This window comes from Ursus maritimus, unplaced genomic scaffold (assembly GCF_017311325.1).
Source record: "Ursus maritimus isolate PB19 unplaced genomic scaffold, ASM1731132v1 scaffold_8, whole genome shotgun sequence".
Lineage (NCBI taxonomy): Eukaryota > Metazoa > Chordata > Mammalia > Carnivora > Ursidae > Ursus > Ursus maritimus.
In genome coordinates this window covers 15,154,431-15,181,928 of record NW_024426996.1, presented here as the reverse complement: position 1 = coordinate 15,181,928, position 27,498 = coordinate 15,154,431, and the positions used below count along the sequence as shown (strand labels likewise).

The window sequence follows — 27,498 nt, the reverse complement described above, 5'->3', positions numbered from 1 at the left end:
TGATAGAGCTTTCGGTGGGATGTTTGCATTGCTATTTCCAGAATATTGTCTTTTTAATTGATTGCAGTAAACCATGGTACAGATAAAATCCTGCATTGAACATGAAAAAAGAAATAGCATTTGAAGGAAAAAAATATATCATATCTCACATAATTTCCAGGGCAAGATGTGATGAAGCAAATGGCCACACAGTTTATAATGAGGCTTGGCTGTTCTGTAGAAACACAAAGGTTTAAGGGAAACTTTAAGTTGCAGTAGGGGGAAAGTGACTTCAAAGCTCAGAGCATAATTAATTGCTTTTCTACCAACTATTTTGTTTTATTCAGGCAACTGGTCAAAACGAGGATGCATAATCCTATTTGGAAGGAAGCAGTGGATATGCCTCTAGCGCTCAGTAGACTCATTATCACACAAAAATATAATGACATTGCTACCCCCTCCCTGCTCGTCACAATACCATCTTTACAATCCATATAATTTACATGTTCGTTTATATTAAAATTATTTTAATACTTTTATTATAAATTAAGAATTTATAAATAATAGTAAATTAAGCAACAATGCAACAAGTAAGTCCCAAATTATGTAGTATCTTGTCATACTAAATTCTCAGTGGAATTTTTAGTTCAGTTGATTTGGGGAATCAAATATTGTTCCCTCTCTTCCTGCCATGGCAAGTTCTGATTTTCTCTTCATGTCCTATTCTAAGTTCCTCAGTCCTTGACATAAGGGACTTTCATCTTAGGTCCCATAATATTAGATAGAGAGAAATCTTGCAGTGTTTTGTGATGACACTGAAAAAATTATCTTTGAATAGTCATTATTACCTCACTGCCTCAAGCTGCGCTCTTTTAATGTCTAATATGTTTTGAATTATTTTGTATCTCAAGCTCACAAAAACCCACCATCAGTGACATTTGTGAGCGATGTTGCTTTATGAAATGCACCAGCTCATTTATATTGCTATACGTCATGGCACTGTGTGGAAAAAAGTTGCTTAATCATTGTAAGCAAACTAATGTTTTCCATTTTCAGATGAAACTGAAGTTAAAGTTTTATATAATTAACATAGTCTTTTGTCCTCTATTAATTTGGAGGATAATAAACTACACATAATAAAGTGTCTTTGATAAAGTTGTTTATTTGAAGGCCTGAATAAAACATCTGGAGGTGGCTGCCCACCTTGGAAATGCGTCTGTGGAGGGACTGTTCTTTGAGGCTCCTGTCCTCTGCTGACCGTGTAGCTTAGGCACATCTCGTTCATCATCCTTGACATCTTCCCCCATACAACAGCTTGTTACCTTTATCCTTTAATAATGTTTCAGGTATAAAAAATGTTCCTTATGTTTTTCAAAGGACCCTTATAAAGACAATTTGAATACTGAATATCTTTATTATCCATAGATATTATGTGTGTTTCTGAGTAAGAAAAAGGAAATTAGTTATGATCTTTAAAATCATCCGAGTATCATTAGTTTTCTCACTTCACAGCTGATGATCAAATTTAAATGAAAATAGTCACCAGTAGTACAGTATGGATGTCATATGTTAGAAAACCCAGCATAAGTAAAGGGAGAAGAAGATATATTCACTCCTTTATTCCTTCATTTCATGTTTAAATTTTGCATGTGTTCTGGCATGTGCTAGGTGTTGGGGATACATTTATGAGATTACACTAGAGGTTCATTAATGTGCCTGCACAATGGGCCTTATAATTTGATGTTGCAAATAGATGAAAGTGAACGCATGTGAAATTGTAGCTGTGCTAGGAAAAGAAGTTCCTGAAACTATGAAAATACCTAATAAGGGAATTTGACCTATACTGGGAAGTCAAGAATATAATCATTAAGGAAACAATATTTAAATTCATATCTTAATGAATAGGATATAACCTGTAAAGATAGGGTAGCAGGGGGACAGCTGTATTGGTGGTGGACTGCTCAAGCCGAGGGAATAGTATATGAGAAAGTGTTGTGGTGGGAGTAACCAGAAACAAATCTATATAGCAGTGACAGGATGAGGGGTAAAATGATGTGAGATGAGTTTAGAAAACTCTAATAATGGAAGACTGTCATGACCAAGTGTAAGGTTTCCATATTCTAAAGTTCACACTGTCTATAGATGGAGAAGTATCTACAAGAAGGCTAGAGAAGATTCAGGAAGATTCCAGGAAGAGGCCTGGAAATGTGGGAGGAGGGTTAAACCAAAGAGGTGAGAGTTGAGATGAAAAGAAGTGGATTGACTCCTGATCATGCAAAGAGTGAGTCAAGTGTACCTGAGGATGGATTAGATGGTGGGTGTGGAGGGGAGATTTGTAGCTAGTGTGATCAAATGACTCATGATTCTGCAGTCTGAGAAACAGAGCATTGCAAGAGGGACAGTTTTACAATGTCAAGTAATTAGTTACATTACTAGAAGATAATAGGCTAGACCCTCTGAATCCATTATGTATCCATATAATTTCCATCGTCAAAGTCAAAGCTTACAGGCATCTCTTATTGTTTAAGTTGCCACCTGAGCAAAAAGGAGACCCATTCACGTTTCCCATTATTCTGAGAATGGCTAACAAGGAGTACGCATCTTTGCAAATCTTGGTAAGGAAGCTCATTAAATACCATGTCCGTTGTGCAGAATGCTATCTGCAGAACAACATGTTGCCTTAGACTACAAAAGCAGATGATGTCAAAATTGGACTAGAACTTGAGGTTTCCTGTTTTCCAGTAACAGGCTTAGATGACTCATTAGGCTTGAATGAGATGCTTTGAACTGGGGTGACTACAATGATGTTCTCTTCTGCATTTTCCAAGCGAGAAGTGCTTCCTTGGCCTGCTGTTTCTCTTGCCTGCCATAGAAACTTCCAGCGATCCAATAGTTGAAAGAAAACTATGGCTGTATCTTTTAGAAAAAAAAAAAAAAAGATCCAGATGAGACAAGCCACTGACAAATTACCCATAGTTAAAAAACACGAAAATACCTTTATTAATATTAAACAAGCTTGAAATGATATGACTGGAATTAACCTTCATAACCAGTAATAGGGAACCTGGTGAGATAAATGCGATTTGTATGCTAGAACACTAAGCAGCCATGAAAATGTTCTTATAGATGAATAACCGATAAAAAGGAGAAAATGTTCATTATATTTTTAGTTAAAAAGATATATGTTTCACCCCACTTTAAAAATTTGATTTTATTTAGATATGTGACTGTGGCCATTCATACATACATACAAAGAACCAAAGCTGAAAATATTTATGCTGAAGTGTTAGCAGTGTTTGTATTTATGAGGATATGGGTGATTTTTATTTTATTCTTTTTCATGTCCAGATTTTCACATTTTTGTGATAAACACATATTATTTTTGTTATAAGATAAATTTTAGAGAGTTTTTTTGGCCTATCAAGTTGGAAAACATATTTTTAATCATCAAATATTGACAAAACTTCAGAGAACTATACTGTTAAAAAAAGTTTAATCAAAAGTAACCTTCCCAGGGGTGCCTAGGTGGCTCAGTCAGTAAGTGTCTGCCTTCAGCTCAGGTGATGATCCTGGGGTCCTGGGATCAAGCCCCGCATCGGGCTCCCTGCTTACCAGGGAGCTTGCTTCTCCCTCTACCTCTGCTGCTCTTCCTGCTTGTGCTCACTCACTCTCTATCAAATAAAGAAATAAATAAAATCTTAAAAATAAAATAAAATAGGGTACCTGGATGGCTCAGTTGGTTAAGCATCTGCCTGTGACTCAGGTCATGATCCTGGGGTCCTGGGATGGAGTCCTGCCTGGGGCTCCCTGCCCAGTGGGGAGTCTGCTTCTCCCTCTCCCTCTGCCCCTCCCCCTGCTTGCATTCTCTCTCTGTCTCAAATAAATAAATAAAATCTTTAAAATAAATGAAATAAAATTGGGGCGCCTGGGTGACGCAGCGGTTAAGCGTCTGCCTTGGGCTCAGGGCATGATCCTGGCGTTATGGAATCGAGCCCCACATCAGGCTCCTCTGCTATGAGCCTGCTTCTTCCTCTCCCACTCCCCCTGCTTGTGTTCCCTCTCTCCCTGGCTGTCTCTATCTCTGTCAAATGCACAAATAAAATCTTAAAAAAATAATAATAATAAAATAAAATAAAAATAACTTTCCCAGATGCAAGGTCCACAACATACCTCAAAAGCTTAAAGTGTTTATATTCTTTGGCCATCAAATCCTACAAAAGGGGATTTATTCTAAGACAATAATCAGGGAGGTTTACAAATATTTATTTGCATGTTAATTTCATGGCTTTATTTATAACAATAAAAATCTGTTTATAAAAATAAAATATCAACAAATACGGGAATGGCTAGATCAATTATATTGCATTCATACAAAAAAGAGCTATATGTGGTCCTTTAAATGCATGTTGTAAGAATACTCAGTGAAATGGAATATGCTTATGATTCATTATTAAATTTCAAAAACAGCAAGTATGAAATAATATGTGCATTAACATCTCAACTACTTAAAATATATAGCATATGGTAGAAATAAAAAGTTTTGCAGAGGGATGTTATAGTTATTTTTCTGAACAGTGAAATTGCATCCATGCAGGAAACTTATGACTTCTTCTGGGCTTTTCTGTGCACGTATAAATTTCTATGAAGAGCATGCATTAAGTTCAACAACAACAAAAATACATTTCATGCTGAAAAGATTAGTGGGGGTGGGGATGTCCAATAACTAAGATGTTTAAGGGGATTTCAATAAATTCCTTCAGGAATTGTAAGTTATTTACAGTCCTGACCTCCTTTTCTTATGCTGCTTGGAGACTCTTCAGGAACCATCTGTATTTCTACTCCTCCCATTGGCGTTCTTTCCAAGATCATAACATTTTTGTGGTGGGTAGCATTCTCAGTTACTCAGATTCAGATGAAACAAAATTTATTGAGAACATACTATGTACCAAGTATTTTCACTCTTTGGGTCATAGCATGAGGCTGCAAGGGGCACTTAGGATTTCTACAGAAAGAGTTTAGGATGTAGATTTCCAAGATCAGAGTTGGAGTCCAGAGTCTACCACCAATTAGATTTATAATTTGAGCAAATCACATTCTTCTGAGCCTTAAAGTTCTACTCATTCATTCATTATTCATTCATTCAACACACACTGACAAATTCTCACAGGCACTGCTCCAAGCCCCAAGGATAGATCAGTAAACAAAATGAAGTCGCTCTTCTCATTCTAGTAGACCGAGAGTGACAATATATAAATACATAAGTATGTAATATGCCAGATGGAGTTACATGCTTTAATGGAAACTCAAATCAGTAAGGAGATAGGAAGGGCCAGAGGGCAGGGTGGAAGATGATTGATGTTTTTATAAAGAGCTGCCAAAGAAAGACTGATCAGGTGACATTTGAGAAGGTCTTGGAGGATGTGAGAGACCATAATACTAAATGCCTTGTTTCCTTCCCTGGGTTGTGAGAGGGGCTATGGGAAAGGGCTTCACAAACATAGAAGGGATCTTCAATATCACGCAACTTGGTTCTGTAAAGTTCTATTTGCCTTTGTTAGGAGAGGACCTGAGTTCACTTCTCCCTGCCTAAGGGAGTTCTCCCTTTGGAGATGGAGAAGACATTATAAATAGATGGAATGAGAATACTAGAATCTCTCTCAGGGCCAGAATGGTCAGACGGTTTCCATTCTGCCTAAATGCAACTAATGAAACATAGATTACAACATTCCTTATAGAGAGCTGTACACAGCATGTCAAAGTACTTTTAACTCTCTTTTATTTTAATCATAAAGATGCTCCCCCAAAACTAAGAAATGGCAAAAAAAAAAAAAAAAGAAGAAGAAGAAGAAGAAAGAAAGAATATAATCCACACAATCTAACAGTTCACTGGATTCAGGTCAGTAGATATTGCTAAAAAAATGTCATCCATCTACGGTCTCTGTCCTCCTTCCCTAAAATCTTTAGTAAATTTGCTTTATTTTAATCTCTTCCTAAATATCTCTCTGTGGATTTGTCTCTATTCACATATAACACAGCCCCTCAGAGATGAATTTTCAATTCTAAGGAAGGAAAAGAAAAGTTTTCAAAACCCGTCAAACATTCATTTTAACACTTCCTCATTAGGCCCAGTGTGGGAGCTGTGGCGCCAGGTTCCTCAGGCTCTGGTCCCCGCGTTGTGAGCTTTCCCGCAGGTGTTGACTGGGCTCGAGCGAGATGGAATCTGAGAATGCGCGGTGCCCAGTGCTGGCTGCAGCCCAGCCCAGAGCTCTGGGGCGTGCTGTTTGTACAGGTGTGCCTCTTACTGTCCATGGGTCTGCAGTCATATAAAGGAAGCTGTAAATGAGTCGGGGGAGGGGGAGGCTAAGAAAGAAATGAAAATTTCTGGGCTCTATTTAAAGGTGTCTTCTGTAGAAGGTCCTTTTGTGTCTTTAACAGATCCTATTGCATTGTTCATAATGAATGAGCAGAAAATGCATTGTTCTGGGGCATATTCAAAAAATATGAGTCGATTTAAGCAGGAAGAAAAGAAGGAAGAAAGGAGAAAGGAAGGAAGGAGACAGGAAGGGAAAGAACAGTGGAGGGGGGGAGGAGAATCAGTTGTAATGTGTAATGCTTTAGGCCATAAATAAGACATGTGAATAAGGAATTTTTAAAGGTTTGATAATTGCTTAATGTTTCCCTATTTTTGTCAATAGGAGCAGCAAAGTTGAGTGCTAGAGTGAGGGCAGAGAGCCAAACAGTTTATACTGTGCTAACCACTCCCTTTGTGCCTGCACTCCTGTCACGGACATAGTCTCACCCGTGAGACCGCGCGTGCTGCTCCGTTCCGTATAAACGTGCCATCTCTGTAGCCGTATGCTCACTACAGCACCCGTTCACAGTACTCACTAAGTATTCTTTGATATGAATGCGTTAATATAATGAAAACTGAGGATTTTTCTGTAGTGTTAAGAGATGGGCTCTGGGGCCAGACTGCCTAATTTGAACCCTGGCTTCCCTACCTACTACCCGTGTGAATTTCAACCTGTTATTTCACCTTCGTGTGGCTCAGAGTCCCATCTGTAAACTGAAGATCATAATATTACCTACACCAAAGGATTCTTGTGATGATTAAATACATTATTTATTTATCCACCTCACACGTGGAGCTTCTGTTTTAATTTCTATTAACCTCCATTAGTTTGGCAGTGGCAGAACTTCATGCAAGTGAAATAAACCACAGTGTACTCTTTGATGTCTATCTCCTTTTCTCAGTGCAATGTTGTTGAGAGCCACGTGTTCACATGTTTTCATTTGAATAAGCAGTTCATTCTGTTTATAGGGCTGAATAATGTGTAATGCTGATAAATGATTTTGTAAGAATGTATCACAAAATATGTATCCATTCTCTTAATAACAGACCACTGGTTTGGTTCCCATCTGAGGTGTTGGGATTATAAAGATATTGTAAAAATTAAAAGAAATTATTTATATAAAATGCTTAGAAAAGTTTTTAGCATATATTAAGTGCTAGAATAATATTTGCTATTGCTTAATTAGGAATTGAGCACCCTTTCACTGGGTACTGCTACAACTGGGCTTGTGACCGTCTTTAGCGAGTGGGAACAATGAGGTTATTTCTGTTCTACTCTGGAGCATTTGTGTTGTGCCAGTCCAACTGACCCTCCCTCCTCTGTGTGCCTCATGGTCTGCTGGGAGGGAAGTGTTACTTTGTTGCAGGACTGGGTTTTTGTCAAATGCTCCAAGTTCACTCTTAGTCCAATATGTATCAACTTCTAAAGCAGCTGTATTTCCCTTTTAACATGTTCTACAAAATACGTGCTGTCACTTAAAAAAAATTGATATGAGGATGTTTTCACTTCTCCGCTCACCTGAGTGCTTCTTCTTGTGTGTGTGTCTTCCCTCACTGTTGCTTCCATTACAACAAGGACAGTGCCCCGACACCTTCTGTTTTTGCAGGATGACAAAGTTTTCCATTGGGTTATGCGCTGAGAAAGAGCTTCTCCGTGACTTAGCACTGTGGCACTTTTGGTGTAAATGCAGTTTGATAACTGCATCTTGTCTGGGTAGCTTACCGTAATTCTGGCCATCTCACAATGGCTACTTCTAGACTTCTTAGTGGTTGGGGCATCAGGCAATTCAGTGAGCATTGTTTATGTGTGCGAGCACCTGGAGGGCACGGACCAAAACTGAGTCAAGTTATCGCGCAGGTCCAGCAGAGCTTGCATTTGTGTACGGACTTGGAAGGGTAACAGAGCTCCGTGCTCTTAGGCACGTACTCCTTAGAAAGCACCCATGGATTATTGAGCCAGACTGACACATTTTGGTGTATGTGGCTCAGTATCACCCACAGAAATAGATCAGTTGCAAAGATTCTGAGATGGGGAAGAGGAATTGAAACAATATCCAAATCAATCTCTCAAATTGGTTTCCAGCCTTAGGAAAAAAGTGGGGTCCTTGTTTCTCGTGTGTAGTGATTCTTGCTACCATGGTGAACAGATGTTCGAATATTCAAAGCTCTTGTATTCCTTAGCAGCTCCCAAGGTTTCCATTCCCGTTCACCAAGACTCTTTTACTGACTCATCACTGAGTCTCCACAACCCCCTTCCGCCATGCCTCAGATACGGTGGCTCTTCTTTTCCCTTGGAGACTTGAGACTGCATAGTGGATGAATGCATGAAATTGAAATCAGTTAGACCTGGATTTGTCCAAGCTATTGGTGTGATGTTCTCTGGGTATGAGAAAAATTGAGGAAGACTGCCTTTTGGCATCAATCTCTTCGTCTATAAATTATAATAATACTAAGACGGAGGATGTTCCTTATTAAAGAAAATTGAAAGTAGAAGAAAGTGAATCCGTTAAATAATAAATGAATACATTTTTTAGGACTTACCTTAAAAATACGGAGTTATAAAAATAAGTGTATTTCATCTAATGTAGAACAAATCATAAAAGCAGCCATGTGCTACTACCGTGTGGTAAGCTGGGGATACTATTTGAATGGGAACTGCTCTCATAGGTCAGTATAAATGAATATTTTGTATTATCAAAGTCTTCATTGTCCAGTGTGACCTTGTAAATGGTGAGGCTTGGAAGATACATTTCCAAGAAAACTTGCCTAAAGTGCTTGTGTGCATAAACTAAAATGCATGAAACACACCTGCCATCATGTTGGAGAAATTAAAGTCCTTGCGTGATAATAAGCACGCTTCTCCACTGGATGCCAAGTCAATTAACCACCTAAGGAAAATGGCCTTAAAAACTGCATTTTTAGGGCTTTGGAAATTATGTTTAGCTCTTTTAAAAACATTTTTTTCAGTTTATGGAGATATTTGGATTTATTCATTAGCACTATAAAAATTGGTTACTCATTACTTGAGCTGTTTACTGGTCGTCCCCATCCCGGCCACCCCCGCCCCCCCACCGTGACCTGATTCCTACCTCTCAAAGTTTTCTTTCTTCAGGAAAACAGTGCAGGCACATGAGTCTCAGAAAATGCAGAGTGAGATGTCTGATGAAATGTCTGATGAAAATATGTGCTGCCTACTTGTTGAAACTTGACGGGGTATGCAGGAAACAGGTGAACACAACAACTTGCTTGTTTTCAAACTCTCACCTGGCTTTATGTGGCAGACACATCATTTCTTTCTTCATTCAGATATTTAATTATAATCCCCTCCCTGACCTGTGCCTTTCTCCAGGTTCTGTTATAGTATCAGTGTTGTAATTGATGGCATGCAGTGGCAAGATACCCTTCAAAAGTAACTGGTGCAAGTACTTAGGGTTATATTTTTTTCTTTGGTGGCTACTCAGGCAAACATATAGATAAATTGGGTTCTTTTTCATTACATTCATACACACACACACACACACACACACACACACGCAATACGAGGGACAATATGCTAATTTCTAGACCCTGTTCTGGAGTTGTGAAAATTGCATTATAAGACCAAGGTATAGCAAGATGATCCAAGTAGCAAAATGCATAGTTCAGTCTTTAAATAATTTCTTCTTTTTTTTCATGTATGAAGAACTAGTCTGAAGATATATACCTAGAGGAATGCTTTTATTGCTTTTCTGTTGAATATCATTTTTAGTTTTAATTATGAAAGATTTCAGAAACTCAGAAAAGCAAGCCAATTTACAAGATAACCATGTAGGCACTGCCTACATTTGACAGAATTCACATTTTGCCATATTTTTTCAGATAGCATTTTTGTAAAGGAATAAAATGTTACGATACAACAAAAGCCCTATCCTTTCCTCTCCTTTTCATGTTAAAGTTAACTATTCTCCTGAAGTTAGTGTGCTTAATGTCCATGCATGCTTTTGCGTATTTTTACATACATGTGTATCCATAAAAACATATGCTAGGTTCATATTAAAAGTTTCATAAGTCCCATCATAGTCTATATCTCCTTTAATAGCTTGTTTTTATCATTCAGATTTATTATTTAAGTTTTATCCATGTTGATACATTTAGTGTTTAGTTCATTAATTTTAACTGCTTTATAATATTCCACTACATGAACCCAGTCCTATTAGAATATAAGAGATCTTAAACTTATTGAATGCCTCCAAATGTCAGGCACTATGATAGATACTCACATACACTTATGGTTTGATTTTTGCCCCCAGGTCACACCTTAATTGGATGATGTTTCACTGATGAGAAACTCTCATTTTCCTGTCTGTACAAAACCCAGCATTTCTGGACTCACTGTATGTCCTCTCAATTCTGTTTGCAAACCAGTCTGCTGTTTGCTGAGCCTGTTTATTTCTTGTAGCACCACGGCAAATACACGTGCCAGAAGCTTGGTCGTTCTTTTGATATTCTTGCCAGGAATCTGCTTGCCTAGGTTTGTGAGCGTATTAAGTATATTTTCTGTCTCCAAATATCAGAGGCAACATTTTTACCAAATATTTTACCACTACCTGAAATGGTCCCCTGTTTTTCTAGCTTCATATTATAGTTTATTGTCACTCACCATCTGATCTGAAAGTCAGTGCTACATATGTTAGGCTTTTGCCACAATAGTACCTTAATTCTAGGCTTCATTCTAGGTACCAAGTTCTATAATGATGCTCAGTGTCTTATAACAGTCATTAATCATTGCTTTCACGTTGGGTTTTCACAGTTGGAGACTGGTTGCTCGAGGCTGGGCTTGGCTAGGCTGGATTGTAAGCTGCAGGTGGAATCCAGATTTGCTCCATATGCCTTTTCTCTTCCTTGGACTACGGGCTACTTGGGGCTTAACCTGTTCTTAGTAATTTCAGAAGGGAAAACTCAAGAATACAAGCACGTATCAAGTGTCTGTCTGCATCCTGTCCGTAACGTCCCATTAGTTAAAGCCAAAGGTCAAGGAGCAGGAAAGGGTAATCAGACTTGCATGGCAAAGAGAGAGAGAGGAGTAAAGAATTAAGAAAAATAATGTAATTGTCCACAAGAAGTAAGAATAACTTACTTTTATTAATTGACTCCTATGTGCTGGATACTGAAATAGGTGCTTTATAGACATAACCTCACATAATTCTCATATCGCCATTGTAAAATGTATATTGTCATCTCCATTTATCAGCAAGAAAACTAAGACTCAGAAGAGTTAACTAATTATCTTAGTGAGTAACAAAGCCAGGAATTGAATCCAGGTCATTAGGTCTCCAGACATTTGCTCTTTCTTCCAAAAACCATATGACTTCCATTATAATATCCCAAAATTTTAATATAAGCATTTAGACACCTATAGCCATAGGATTTTAAAAACCTTATAGTACTAATCAGTATCTTCTAGGTGTCCTTCAGAATCAATTTATCCTCACTGCCTTTCTTGTGAGAAACAGGAGATAAAGCATCATTATGCATTTGGGGCAAAAAAGAATAAAAACGGAAAAGGCAACTGGACCAAACTTAGAATAAGGAGTCTGAATTTTTGTTTTCTTCTGATGTTTTTAAGCATACAATTCTTTCCTTTAGAAAACTTCAGTGACAGTACATATATTCAGATAATATGGATGAAACTGTGGTAAAGCAGTAAAGAACTCTGCCATTTCTGTTCAAAACACAGTCTTCCCGGGGGCGCCTGGATGGCTCAGTCGGTTCAGCATCTGTTTCTTGGTTTCAGCTCAGGTCATGATCTCTGGGTATTGAGATCAAGCCCTGCAATGGTGTCTCTGTGGGGTGTGGAGCCTCCTTGGGATTCTCTCTCCCTCTGTCCCTCTACCACCCCACGCTTGTGTGCTCTCTCTCTCTCTCAAAAAAATAGATCGATTGATAGATAGATAGATAGATAGATAGATAGATAAAATAAAAAAATAACAGTCTTCTGGAAGAAAACAAAATAATCTTAGGCCCCCAAATGTGTTCTTTATTCCACTGAAGTAAAATGATGGAAGCTAAGGAGGTGGCATCTCGCTACTACCACTGGCCAGTTGTGTGACTTTGGGCATCTATGTAATGATATCTCTGGGTTTAATTTCCTTATCCATATGATATAGAAAAGGATACTTACCTTTTAAAGTTGTAAAAATTAAATTGTAACAAATATTTATAAATATTCAGTGCTTATCAGGGAAGGGCATTTGGGGTCATGTCTAGAGGAATTGCCTTAGGTATACCCATGTATCTTCGATACAGCCAGAAAAGTGATTTCCTTTGCAATGGTTACTTTAAGCTTTATATTTATTGGCTTTTAAAAGTTTTTATGAATATTTGTTCATATAACATTTGTCCTAAAGGAAGGGAAGCGATTGAAAAAAAAACAGTGTTTTAAATCCTTAACCGTATTTCTTACCATTGATTAGTTTGCATCTAAATGACTCCGATGAACTGAGCCCAATGAGTTTTGCCATATTAATTAATGATTTGTTGGACTTGTTACGTGATTTATATGGACACTGAAAATCTTCCCTCATTCACCAATATGGTGATAATATAGGTATGGTGTTAGGCATTCTTAGGGGATATGGAAATTAATCATGGATCCCTTCCTCAAAAGGTTAATAATCTGATAAGGGAAATAAGAATGGATGTAAGCAACTATTAAAAGAATGGAAGGCCATATGTGATTTCTTGTAAAAGAATTACTGGTAGAATTCTGTAGTTCCCAAGAGTGCCATTACTTTAAATATTTTGATCACTAAATTTTACAAAGGGGATTTGGCAGAATTTTGATAGGAAAGGCAAATTTTAGTTATTTGAGGGGGAGAAAATACAGTATAAACAAGGAAGCACAAGTATATATGCTTACAGCACTGGAGCATGGAGTACTTACAATTAATCAAAGATGTCTGATTAGATTAAGTATAGTTTATTGGCTGCACATTGTTTCACTTAATTTGGTGGAGAAGGTCATTTAATGTATTGTAATACATAGAGGTCTTTGAGATATATTTCATGTGCTACAGAACTCCTCAACAGTACGAATCCTACATAACCTAATAGACAACCGAATAGAAACCTATTCTTGCCTTGAAAAAGTGAGATCCAAACTCAGGTGGCCTGTGCCGTATTGTACTTTTGGATTAGTTCCTGTGGTAACCATTGAATATAAAAACATCAGACTCAATATCAAAATTGTTATGACTTTTGAGAAAATGATAGAGCTACTGGGAATACAGACTGTTGGGAAATTTTTTTAAAAAGTGTTTACTATGTTTTGAAAATTACATAATTTATGTTTACTTCAACTAAATATTTTATTAGGAGTCATTAAAGTACACAGGAGAGGCGCTCTTAGGGGGTGCAGTCAGTTAAGTGTCTGACTCTTGGTTTTGCTTCAGGTCAGGATCTTAGCATCATGAGATCAAGCCCCCTGTGTGGCTCCGTGCTCAACGTGGAGTCTGCTTGAGACTCTCTCTCCCTCTCCCTCTGCCCCTCCCTCTTGTGCTTTCTTTCTCTCTCTCTCTCTCTCTCTAAAATAAATAAATAAATCTTTTTTTTAAAGTACACGGAAAATCATAGAAACTTAACAGAAATTCTAGGAATGATGAGGGATATTTCTTCATATTCTTTTGAGAAACAGAAAAAAACGAGGAAAAAAAATGAATGAGGAAATTCAATGCAAACCACCTCATAACTATGTGATACACTAAAGTAGAAAGAACCTGGAGAAAAGATTGAAGTCTATATGGGGGAGACAGAGGTGAAATGGGGTAAGGTAGGAAAAGATGAAGAAAAAGACTGTTTCAGTCTTTAGTTCACCAATTTGTTTTATAAAAGCAGACACATTTTATTGATGGAAATGCAAAGCAGCTGAACATACTTCATTCTATCTCTTGAAGAAGGCAAAGACTAACCATATGACAAACTACTACCATGAGCGCTTTTTAGGTTAAATAATGTTCCCGAGTCAAACCATCTATATCCATAGTCTCTAAATCTTGACCTGATGTTGACCAGCTTTATTCTGTACAGTCTAGGAGGTTGAACTTTATTACCTCCATCATAGCCCTCATTTTCTCAGGGCCATCCATTCTGGGCCAACCGGGAGCCAGAGTGAACGTGGAACTATTCAGAGCCTAAGCACCAACCACAGAGCAAATCATACACATTTGATCCATTACTTTCCGCTATATAATTCTCCAGGGTGTATTTCCCATGCCTTTAAAGCACGTAAATGTCACATTAACTTCTTTTGATAACATCCTATATAATTCTGTCATTATTAAAAATTCTCGTCGATCTTGTGTGCTAAATGAGTCCATCAAAAAGTCACATAGATACTTATTAATAGATAGCCCTCCTTCCCCATCACAGCATTGTTTTTATTGAAATGTAATTTGACTTGATGCTACGGCCTATATGTAGAAACATTATAAGATAAAGGCCTATGAAAACTAACTTGTCAGTGTATTTATTGTAAGGTTGTTGTATTTCCTACTCCCATTTTATTCTCAAGATGACCCATAGAAAAAATTTCTCTTCAGTGTCATGAAAAGAAAAGGGTGTGCTTTTTCTAAACACCAGGTGTTCATTTGTTTTATACACACTGTCAATTTTTCATATTTTGTTTTGTTTTTCTTCCCACATTTCCCGTTCCCCTTGGTTTTATTGCTTTAAGGTTATTGATTTAACTCTGTAATACATTTTATCTGCAAAACATGTCTTAGTTGAAACTCTTCTTAAAATGAAGATAAAAATTAATTAATTTTATGAGTGATTACTGTAAAAAATAATCACTGAGAGATTTCCTTCATATTCGGCAATGACAAATGAAATTTAATATGCAGTTTACCTGAACAGAAGTACCTAAGCTCCCCAGGGTACCATTTTGCTTCCTTGGTTTGCATATCCTGAATCTTTTCAACGGTTCAGAGTTGCCTTGAGACATGTCATTGCTCATATAATTCTTTAAAACTGCTAGATGTTATTTTTGATAACAAAAATATTAATTGAGACTATTAAACTCATGATTTAGAATTAATTATGTTGTAATTATGAAATTTTTAAGCAAATATAACCTTGGAGAGAACATACTGTGATTACACCTTCTAGTATTAATTGCTAATTAATAATTAATGTGGGAATCCTCACAAAGAATTAGGGAAATTTTTAGTCAATTGATGGCGTCTATTTCATTAGTCACTGGTGTTTTTAAATTCATGTAAACATGCATAACTATGCTCTCATTGAGAGTATTGTTTCTATTATATATCTTAGAAAAATCATTATTAGAGTCTATTCCAAGACAGTGTCTTTGACTGGTTTTGGACAAAATCTAGTTTGTTTGTGTATATGTGTTTCTCTGCTGCTGGAAGGATGCATATTTTTAAAAAAATTAGGTGCCTCAAAGCAGATCAGACTCATGGAGAACTCAGAGTTTTAATAAGCACAAACTGGTACCTTTAAAGGAAGAGAAACTTTTATGCTTTTTCTGCATCATTGAGTTCCTCATCTCATTTTCCAGCCCAAAACCAAAGGCACAAAACTATATTAATCCAGCAGCTGAGAGGCATATTTCAAATAAAAGATTTGAAGTTTTCTTAGCAACAGCTTTCCTGAAAATTCCAAGCAGTTAATATTGTGATCGGAATGGCTGACAGGCAGTTACATAAAGCCTAGTCTACGTGCTGCAAAGAACTGGTGGATTTTAGCTTTACTGAAATTTTTTGTTTTTGTGATGTTTGACCTTTGAAAGAAAATATTAATCTTAACAATTTGTCAAGACTTCTAATTGTGAGTCTCTTATTTATAATATTTTAGATATTTCTAATGTTTGAAGTCTTTAAATATTATTAGCGCCAATTCTCTTCTTGGTGATGAGTTTGTATAAATTATAAGGCCTAGAAAAATAGATATAAAGGCCTTAAGTCAGGGCACCTGGGTGGCTCAGCCGGTTAAGAGTCTGCCTTTGGCTCAGGTCATGATCTTGGAGTCCTGGGATCGAGCACCACGTTGGGCTCCCTGCTCAGCGGGGAGTCTGCTTCTCCTTCTCCCTCTGCTCATGCTCACACACACTCTCTCTCTCTGTGTCTATCTCTCAAATAAACAAATAAAATCTTAAAAAAAAAAAGCACTTTTTTGGTATTATTTCCTCTATTTCCAGTTTTGCAAAGGCTCCCTACTTTGCCTATTTGTATTTTTACTCCTTTCTAGAAATAAATTGAAGTGTTTTTCTCCAAATCCCAAATTCAAAGAAGTAAACATTTGCCTTTATTTACATACTGTTGAGTCAGAGGAAAGCGTAACAGTTTTCATGTGTTTATATATCTGTGTTAAACACAACAAATTACATGTATCTATTTTAAAATATATTTTTGTATAGCTGTATATCCAGATATAGATTTATATTGATAGATTTACATATGGATTTACAGATATATTTAACATTTTTTCTTGAGAGAGAGAGAGACTGTAAGCAGGGGAAGGGGTGGAGGGAGAGGGAGAGAGAAGAGAATCCTAAGCAGGCTCCACACCCAACGTCAAGCCCAACTTGGGGCTTGATCTCACGAACCCGAGACCATGACCTGAGCCCAAATCAAGAGGTGGACGCTTAACCAACTGAGCCACTCAGGCGCCCCCCATTTTTAGCATTTTTAAAGTAAAGACTTAAATGTTCGAAAGAGCATAGGGCGAAATATTTTCTCCTATTTCTCAGCCACGCAGTTGCCCATTCAGAGACAACCTTAGCTACTACTCCCTTATGTGTTTTTCCAGAGATATTTAACGCACACACAGAAACACACGTTTTTTCCCTCTTTTTTATAAAGATGCAGCAAATGACAGATTTTATTCTTTATCTTGTTTTTCTTTCTTATAAAAATACGTCTTTGAGTTTGTGTGTATGCATACACTTAAACACACACACAAGTATTTCTTCATCATTTTCATAGCTGCTACATAGGATTATAATATATGGGTATACCCCAATTTGTTTAATCAGCCCTCTATTGATGGACATTTTGATTGTTTCCAAACTTCTGCTGTTATAAATAATACTTATGCAACATTTGGCATATATACGACTTCTCAAGTGATTTTTAATTATGGTAAATATTTGCAAATTGTCACCTATGGGAATTTTGCCAATTTACACTACCACTAGCAACGTATAAAAGTATCTTTTTATTCACACCCTCTCCAACATTGTATGTTGGCAAACCTTTTTATTTTTTTTATTTTTGGCAATCTGGTGAGAAAATATTTTAAGATATTTCTTTACATTTGACAGTGCTATTACTATACCACATACGTATACATGCATACATATGTTGTGTGTGTATGTGTGTGTGTGTGTGTGTGTATCTCCACATGTATATATAAGAAAGAGACAGATACTGGTGGAGTTTATCAAGTTGAAATTTTCAATCATTTCTTTTTTTAGAATGGGTTATGGATTTTGCATCATACTCGGGAAGGTCTTCTACACTCTGAGATTATTAAAACAAGTTTCCCATGGTTTCTTCTAGTACTTTCATGTTTTATTTTTCACTTTAACTTCACTGATCCATCTGGCATTGATTCTGGGGTAGGTTATAATGTGTATGTCCGAGTTACTTTTGCATGTTGATATTTCTGTATAAAGAATGGAATAAACTTGTCTAGTTGGGGGGAAAAAATCCCATGATGTTTTTATTGGAAATAAGTTAATAGTCTGAATTAACTTAGTGAAAATTGACAACTCTATGATATTTACAATTTTAATCAAGATATGATAGTCCTAGTTTCTTTTGGTATCTCCAAGTAATGTTTTAAAGTTTCACTTATTTATTGAAATAGATTTTCCACACTTCAGGTCAAATTTAATGTCGGTATGTCTTACTTCTGTTTCATGTTTATGGAGGAGAGTCTTTTTAAACCATTACTGGTCATTATTTATATGGATCTATATATCTATATCTATATCTATATCTATATCTAGATAGATAGATACTGATTCTTTTAATTAATTTTGTATCCAGCTGCCTTTATGTTAACCCTCCTCACTTTCCATAAATTTTCAGTTCGTTCCCTTGTATATTATAGGTATCTGCTCATAATTTTACCTTCCCAAGGTAGTTTACACCAGCTGCTTCTCTCTTTTTTTTTTTTTTTAAGGTTTTATTTATGTATTTGTGAGAGATCATGAGCAGGGAGGAGAGGGAGAAACACAGGGAGCCTGACACAGGGCTTGATCCCAGGACCCTGGGATCATGACCTGAGCCAAAGGTAGACATTGAACTGACTGAGCCACCCAGGTGCCCCTAACACTAGCTGGCTTCTAAATAAGTACTAAATCTCAGTGTCTTAACAAAATCAAATTTTATTTTGCAATGTGGTCCAACGCAATAGGAAGGGGTGGGGGGGTGACCATACCCAAAGAGTAATTCAGGGATATAGGTATCTTCTATTTTCTATTTCTATCATCTTAAGACAAAGGTTGTCAAAATTTGTTTCCGTACAGGGCCAGACAGTGAATATTTTAAGCTTTGCTGACAGTCTCTCTTGCAACTACTCAACTCTTGTAGCTTGAAAGCAGCCATAGACAACACGTAAATGTTTAAGCATGGCTGTGCAATTAAACTGAATTTACAACGTAGGCAGCAGGCCAGATTTGGCCCATGAACCACAGTTTGCCAACCCCTGTTCTCAGGCCTCAGAATTCTGCATTGGATTCTCTGTATCCAGCTGGCAGATGTGGGAAGAAGGAACCAGGATCCCTTGGAATGTTTTTATTAAGCAGACTTGGAATTAGTCTGCCTCACTTCTGTCCATGTTCCCCATGTAGAACTCAATTATGTGGGCTTGCTTATTGGGAAATTCAGTTTATATAGTGCCCTAGAAAAGCAAAACACAGATATGGTGATCATCCAGCTAGTTTCCACTACTACTGCTGCTTGACAACCTTTAGAAGAATAATCTATTTCTTGTGTATAATTTATGAACTATCATCACTAGAAAGTGTGAAAAAATAGTGGTGGTAGTGAAGGTCCTGTTTTTGTCCCTGATGTTAATGGCTTTCTAGAATTTGTAATTAATCTTGATGATTAGTTTTAAGGCCAAGAAAGAGGTATTTTATCACATTATGGAAGAATTTCTCTTCTTTGTATTAGTATCCCACAACAAATTTGTGTACCCAGTATTCACAGAAGGATCTGTTTTGGTAAGGACTATGAGCTAAGAATAGATTTTTATATTTTTAAAGGTTACAAAAATAAACAAAGAATGTGTGACAGAGACTGTATGTGAAGTATTTGCTATCTGATTCTTTAGAAAAAGTTGTCCACTTGCGCTCTGGGACAGTGCCGCTCGAAGTGTGGTCTAGAGACCAACAGAATTAGTGATACCTAGAACGTCAGCACTGGGAACGTTTTAGGCCGGGTTATTCTTTGTGGTGGGGTCTCTCCCGTGCAACGTACAGTATTTAGCAGCAGCTCTGGCTTCTATCTACCTTGTCATTAGCACCCTCCCACACAGTAACTACAACAAATGTCTCCAAACATTGACAGATGTCCCCTGGTGAGCAAAACTCCACCTGCTCAGAGCCATTGATGTAGAAACTTGTTTGAAATACAAGTTCATGGCCTCATCCCAGAACTACTGAATTAGAATCTCTGGTGTTAGGGTCACTAATCTATGTTTTAATAAGCTCTCCAGATGATGCTCCGCTGCTCCAGTTTGGTAGAATTACTTGTATAACCATCACATGCTCTTTGTACCAGGGTAACAGTCTGACAGCATTCTTCATATTTTCCATGTCAATTGATTGGTTTAGGTAGTCTATTTTTTCTGGTGACAGTTAGTTAGTTATTTTATCTAAAATATTAATCATTTCATCCAGGCTTTAAAATGTATTTTCATAGAGTTGAGCTAAATAGTTTCACATGAATCTTTTTTAAAACTTTATTTAGTTAACGGCTTATTATTTTATTGGTATTTTCAATAGTGATTTCTAATATTTTCATCATTTTTGTTTTTTGCTGTTTTATTTACCTCAACTTGTATTTTTATCATTTCCTCAGTTCGGCTTTCCCTGGGCTTTTGTGTTGTTCTTTTTCAAAGTTCTTTATATGTAATTGTTTATTTAATTTTGTAACTTAATATGAGTATTTAAAGTAGGAATATTTCTTCTAGGCTCTACCAGGTATCACCCCAGGCGTTTTGCTAAGTAATTATTCTAATACTAACATTTTTCTACATATTCTAAAATTTCCATTTTGATTTTATCTCTGATGTTTTTGAAGAGAAAGTTAATTTGTTGTTAATTTTCAATTTTTTGGCTCTTTTTTCTCATTTTCTTGTTCATTTCTAGTTTTATTAGATGGTTATAAGAAAATTCTATCTGCTGACTCTACTGTTTTGGAATATAATGAGGGTCTTGTGTAGTTGGTTTTGTGTGTGTGTGTATGTGTGTGTGTTTTAAATTCATCTCTTGAATTCAACATATCACTGGCTTTCACTTTGTTTCCCAATTTGTTATTTTCTTTTATGTGTAATAGTTGAGTTTAGCCCTACAATATGTTGGTAGGATTGAAAGGAGAATTTTGTTATGTCTCTTTACATCATACTTTTAGTTTGCATAAGATATTTTTTCAGTATTTTGTTTTGTGGACTTGTGTTTCCTTCTAATAATATGGAAGTTTTTACTTTAATGTGTGAAGATATCTGTAAACTAGAAATTTGTATAAAATCCTCTATTGTCCATATTTTGTTTGCTCTCTAGAAAGAGGAATGATTGTTAGCATATTTCTTTCACTACCCTTTCTTCTCCACACTCAATTTAGTTGATAGTATTGTACTTCTTAGTGCATATGTGTTATTGAAGAAGCTGAAATGTCTCTAATTAATCACATTTAAGTAATACAGCTTTTCAACTAGCTGTAAGAAAAAATAACTTTACATTTAAAAAATTTTCCAACCTTCTGTCTTTTTTCTCTTGCCCATCTTGTTAGATTTTTATACTGTCAGGATCTATAACATTTATAAAAGTTTATGACCCTGCTCCCCACATGTTTTAGTTAAATAGATTCAATATTCACTTCTAATCATTTTGCTATAGTTTCCCATTCTTTCCTGTTCGGCAAAAATTATTACTCATGTCCCTTCTTCAAGATGATCTCATAGCAATATTTCTCAGTTTTGCTTGTTCAAAAATATGAGTGGAAAGTTATTGGATCATACCTTATGTCTTTGAGGTCTTTGCTGCCACTTTTTCCTACTACTTTCTAATGTTGAATTATTGTGGTAGAGAAAACTAAGATCAGACTGAATTTCAGCTGCTTGAAAATAATTTGATCATACTGTGTGACCACCCAAAGAATTTTTTCTTTACCTAAGAATAATATAAGTAAGATACATCTCACTGTGAAATGGTTTTGGTATACATGTGTCTTTTGTACCCATTGAACTAATTCTTCCTTTTGTTGTAGAAAATTTAATTTATATTTCAATATTTTCTGAGTTCCTTTGTCTGATTTTTTAAAATGGGTTTTATACTCTTTTAAAATGGGTTTTATACAGATATATGGTGGTTTTATAAAACCCGTTTTAACTCTTTCTTTTTAAATTTTTCTTTTATCTTTTCCAGTGTACCTGTGTCTTGTAATTTAGTCTGCTCTAATTTTGTCTTTAGTTTTCTGGTGTTCTTACTTGTTTTTTCTTCCATTTCTTTCCTGAACTTTATCAGCTTGTGATTCATCTGTTTTTGTTTTTTCACCATCTGTTCTCTGATCTATTATATAGCCATGTGCCCATATAAAAATTTGGCTTATATTACTATTTAAAGAATAAGAAAACACATATTGGGGGCCATTAGCAATTTCTTCCACAAGTATAGACTGGCCTTCTAGAGAGAAATGTTTTCTTGTCCTAAGCCGTATGTCATGTAATTGGTGAAATGGGAACATGTATTGCTTGAAGAACTACCATTCTTTTTTTGGTGAAAGAATAGAGATGCTTGGGGCAGGAGGCATTTTCTTGTGGTCTTTTGATGCAAGCCCTCAGAACTGCATCTTGCTGGATTTTACATAGTAACAGAAACTAAGGTAGGTTGTTAAAGGGAATACAAAATGAAATATTCCCGTGGTCTCACTGTGTTTTTAAGCCTTTTAAATCACATATATATGATGGAGATTTAGGATTTGATTTTCTGTAAATGGGTATGCAGCCCAGCTGCCATGTCTGCATTAATTAATAGCAAATTAATGTCTAATGTCAATGTCCGATAAAATGCCTGACTCTCCAAGCTCCATTTAGCTTTACAATTGCAATTACCCTGTGCTGTATATTTCTTCATGCCATGAGAGTGTCATTTGCAGGTTAATAAATGTTTTTGCATATCAGGGGATAAAATTAGATTTTGTTTTCCCTGGTAAGGTAACAGATGTTCTAGGACACTAATTACCCTAGGAACAGTATCATTTACTTAGAATATATTAGGCTCATTAAAAATTTTTCCTTTTGGTTTTGTTCCAATGGATAGCATTTTTGCTTTCTTTTATATGTGTGTTTGGCTCAAGGGAAAAATAATAATGAGCACGCTGTTGTCTAGCCTCTACTGTTTTGAGCTCCTCGTGAAACCTGGCTATTAAAATGCTTAGTAGATGTCTACATATAGTGTTACCACACTGCCCATATGGAAATCTTGGCACTTCTCTTATTAACAGTTCATCTGAATGGCTGTCTGTGTTTTTCTTTGCTTTTCTCACTGTCTGGCATTTCTTTGGCTACCTCTCTGAGTCTCTTTTCCTTTTGATGTCTATCTTTTTGGTTATTTGTCAATCTAATTATAAATTACACACATAGGGAAGGCATATGCTTTGTATGATATTTTACTCTTTCTTTCTTGGATTATTTTGGAATGTTTAGAAAGTTACCCAGTATAAGTGACTGACAAATTAGCATGTAATTTAGTCTTTCTGTAATCACTGTTTATTCAGTAACTTCTATTAGGATAGAACTGTGCTCTCATGTATTTAAATTGGGCAATTTCTCCTAACTCTAGGCATCTGCAAGATCCTAAAATTTTAATGCAGATTGCTCCTTGAATTGACCTCTCATTTTATTTTGCCTTGTGTAAAATACACAATTCTCTCCAAGAAGTTCTCACAGAGAGATATTTACAGCCATTAGCTCTCTTACCTTTTTACCTTATTCCCCTTCTCACTCACCATTATTCAGGAAATTAGAGTGCAGTTTTAGATTAAGACCTTCGATTTTTTTTCTCCTTTTAATTACAATTGTAAGTAAATAGTTCAAAACAGATATTTTTAGAATAGAGGTGATTGTTAGGTGCTTCCTAAAATATTTCCTCTGTCAAGTTAAGCTCTGAGTTTTAGATCAGCTCAGCCACCGGATGCCTCTGGTTCTGGCCCCTGTGAATCAGCGTGATTTTCTTTTGCCAAGTAAATGTTCTTTTGATTTTTTACCATAGGTAGGTCCTTAATTGTTTCCCCAGCTACACTCTGCAGGAATATTCCCCCTTCTGAAGATACTGATTATTGTTTTTACAATTCCTTCTATTTATATGATTTGCCATTATACTTGAACGTAATTATGTAAATGATTTTTGCATATAATAATTAGCAGTCTAATCTAATTAAGGAATGAAAAATTTCACAAGTGGCTTGGTCCCCTTTCAGTCAATGAGCTAATGTTATATGCTGGTGTACTGGATCTGCGATGGAGAAATAAAAGGATACCTTGTCTCAGTATTAACAGTTTTGTTTCAATAATTTATGAGATCTATAAACTATTCTATAGGGTTGTTCAGTTCAATAAATTTGTTCTGCTTCTAATTATCACTAGTATTCATCAATATTCCATTTTTAGTTTTAGCCTGGAGGCAAATTGAGATCATGATAATAGTCAAATATAAGATTTCTCTGGCCCGGCTTTTTTTCAATTTTCAGGAACTTAAAATATGTCCAAAGACTAGAGCCTTATCTCGGAAGATGTCTACTGTGTGCTCAGTGAGGTATACCCTTTGGCTTCCAAATCAATTCTGTTAATTTCTTTTTCCTTCACATTCCTCTTTACTTTATTCCTACATTTAATTATTTCAGATGCCCACAAAAGGTGCTATTGTTCATATTTACTTAAGCACCAGTATCACTACTGATATCCACGGGTATTTCTTGACTTGTGTTCCTAAGAAACTCTCATCCTCAATGAAATTACCACTAATGACAATTCTTTCAAGTTTTACTCTTTTTCATTGTTCTTTGTCCTGTATCTGAGGCTTGAGTGCATGGGCCAAAAGACCTTTTTTTCAGTGACAGACCCTGGAAATACTCAGAATTATTACTACCCCTTGATTCTTGTCTACTCTCCTTGAAAAACGTATTTTCTTCTCTTATGATTCAAATAAATGCAACTCAAACCTTATATATCCCTAAGGCTTGATAAAAAAAAAAAAAAAAAAGCCTGAAGTCTTAAACGAACTCATCTCTGATCAGGTGGAGAATCTTATTTTTAGTTTAAAGACCTTATTTTTAGTTTAAAAATAAGTATTTCGGGGCACCCGGGTGGCTTAGTCCTTTAAGTGTCTGACTTCAGCTCAGGTCATGATCCCAGAGTCCTGGGATCCAGTCCCGCATAGGGCTCCCTGCTCAGTGGGGAACCTGCTTCTCCCTCTCCCTCTGCCTGCTGCTTCCCCTCTTTCAAATAAATAAATAGAATCTTCAGAAAAATAAAAATAAGTATTTCAAAACATCTGTGGTTGTTAGCTATTTATTTTTACTACCTAAACCAGTATATGATTTTTTCGTGAACTTTTGGCACAGTGAGTACATGAACTACTTTGTAACCAATGTCCTTATAAATCATCAGTTTCTTCTTCCATATCTATACCTGTGGGTTCAAAATTGTATTGGGAAAAATGGAGAACCGTGAGGACTTAACCCACTAAAAAAAAGTATGGTGTCAGTCTACAGTTACACCTTTCTCAATATTTGACAACAATTTTATGCATTTAATTTTATTCATGGAGACATTATCAGGTCTTTTTTCAAGTAATCTTCACCTTCGTTAATTACCCAAGCCCACTTATTGCTTCTTCACTTTGGGCAGATGGTTTTGGTAGTTTAAAAAGTAGGCTTTCTCTATAGGCTACATGGAATTTCCTCTTTTCATTAATTTCATTGATTTCTATCTTTTTCATCCATTTCATCCTTCTTTCTTAAGGAAGTAGCTCAGAAGATCTTGCTAACACATCCATCCCGACCATTCGACTGTCTGGTGGTCTAGTTAGTGAATGAAGACTTTCAGTGGTGTTCATATTTCTTTACCTTTTTTTATACTTCTCTCCTTTGTTGCACCAAACCAAAATTGTCAGACTAAGGGCTTATGCTCAATGTCTCCTTTATTTATAATCCACTTTCCCTGTATTTCACTGAGAACTGCCTTCCATTTCTGTTGAATTTCTCTCTCCTTCTAAATGAATCCCATGGGTTTTTTTGGACTTTATTCTTCTTGATTGTCATATAGCATTTGATGTATTGTCCATCAGTCTTCCTTCCCTGGCTTCCATTATATTACACGTTCCTCATTTTCTCATGGACCATCTCTCTCTTCTTTCCTCAAGTTCCCTTTCCAATTGTGAGTATTTCCCAGGGAATAGGTCTTAGCCTTCACTATTCATCTCTTTAGATGCTTTCTTACAGTTAATTAAAAATATAAACTTCATTCCCAAGATAATATCTCCAGTATCAACCTTATATGGATGTTCTAACACCACAGTCCCCTGACACTCGAATGTTCCACTATTACTCTGAATTCAAAGTGTCCAACCCAAACTCAGCCTGTATTTTCCAGCTCTGTAGATCTTAGTTATTAAACCTCTCTGTGCCTCAGTGTCCTCATTCTTACATCCTCATTATTGTACATGTTATAATATAATCTATATATTATATAATCAGCACTAGTCACTGTTAATACTTCTTCACACAAAATTGCCAATTAAATTAGGCTCTTCCTATCCACAACCACTCAATTCCATTCCTCTGTTGAATCTTTTTCCTCAGTCTGGAGTTGTCAGTCCAAACCCAGTCATCCTTGTGAGCCACTGTGAATTTGAATTTTTCCATGAAGTCTCCTGATAAATCCAAAGCAAATTAATTTCTCCCTTTTTATGTCACTTTTTACACTAATAATATACACTAATTTGATGTATATAGTTCTGCAAACAAAACCATAAGCTCTTTGTGGCATGATTCATACTCCAGTTGTTTTGCCCTCAGTGCTTCGTTATCTACACACATGGTAAGCATTTTGTGAATCATTTTTTTAAGGAAGGAAGGAATGAATTTCTTTAGAGTGCCCCCAGAGTGTCATATTCATGGACACATAGTGGTTTCCTGCATAGATAAATGTGTAAACATATTGAGTCTGGAGCCAAGTTCAACTAGAAAGTGATTTACAAGCTACATTAATTGACTGCTTGAATTGCATAGAGAGCCAGTGTTATCTAGATGTCAGTGTGTTTTTTGTTTGGTTCTAAGGGTGTATCAGTACATACTCGTAAGGTGTCTGAAACTAGAATGGGTTTCTCTGGATCATATCCATGGATAGTATAGGTCTAACCACGATCACAGTCCAGATCCACTAACAAACAAACTGGTGTGATCCAAGGTTAGAGCCAAGAGTACAATCCAAGATTTTTTACATCAACTTTCTAGTCTCTACAACCCCATATTTTGGCAACAAATAAGTGCGGGGATCATGAAGAATAGAAGTTTTGGGTTAATTGATATATCACTAAGTAGTCATTCAGCTTCACAGGTTTTCTCTTTTTTTGTTTTTTGTTTTTGTTTTGTTTGTTTGTTTTATTTTTATAATAATATTTTTTATTATATTATGTTAGTCACCATACAGTACATCCCCGGTTTCCGATGTAAAGCTCGATGATTCATTGTTTGCGTATAACACCCAGTGCACCATGCAATACGTGCCCTCCTTACTACCCATCACCGGTCTATCCCATTCCCCCAACCCCCTCCCCTCTGAAGCCCTCAGTTTGTTTCTCAGAGTCCATAGTCTCTCATGCTTCATTCCCCCTTCTGATTACCCCCCCTTTCTTTATCCCTTTCTTCCCCTACCAG

The 27,498-nt window shown here is 36.3% G+C and overlaps 1 protein-coding gene and 1 long non-coding RNA gene across 4 annotated transcripts in view; both read left to right on the top strand.

Annotated features, from left to right (window-relative positions):
- ARHGAP24 (Rho GTPase activating protein 24) overlaps positions 1-27,498 on the top strand; it is a 489,199-nt gene that overhangs the window by 113,627 nt on the left and 348,074 nt on the right. Inside the window, exon 1 of one of the 3 annotated variants that reach the window (XM_008706158.2) lies at positions 5,701-5,875. The exons of the other annotated variants lie outside the window; for them this stretch is intronic. The gene's annotated coding sequence lies outside the window, so the exon portion shown is untranslated. Of the gene's footprint in view, positions 1-5,700; positions 5,876-27,498 lie in introns of those variants that run through there. 3 annotated transcript variants of the gene reach the window in all.
- Positions 1-27,498, top strand: part of LOC121101423 — a 63,546-nt gene that overhangs the window by 24,832 nt on the left and 11,216 nt on the right. The gene's annotated exons all lie outside the window — the stretch shown is intronic.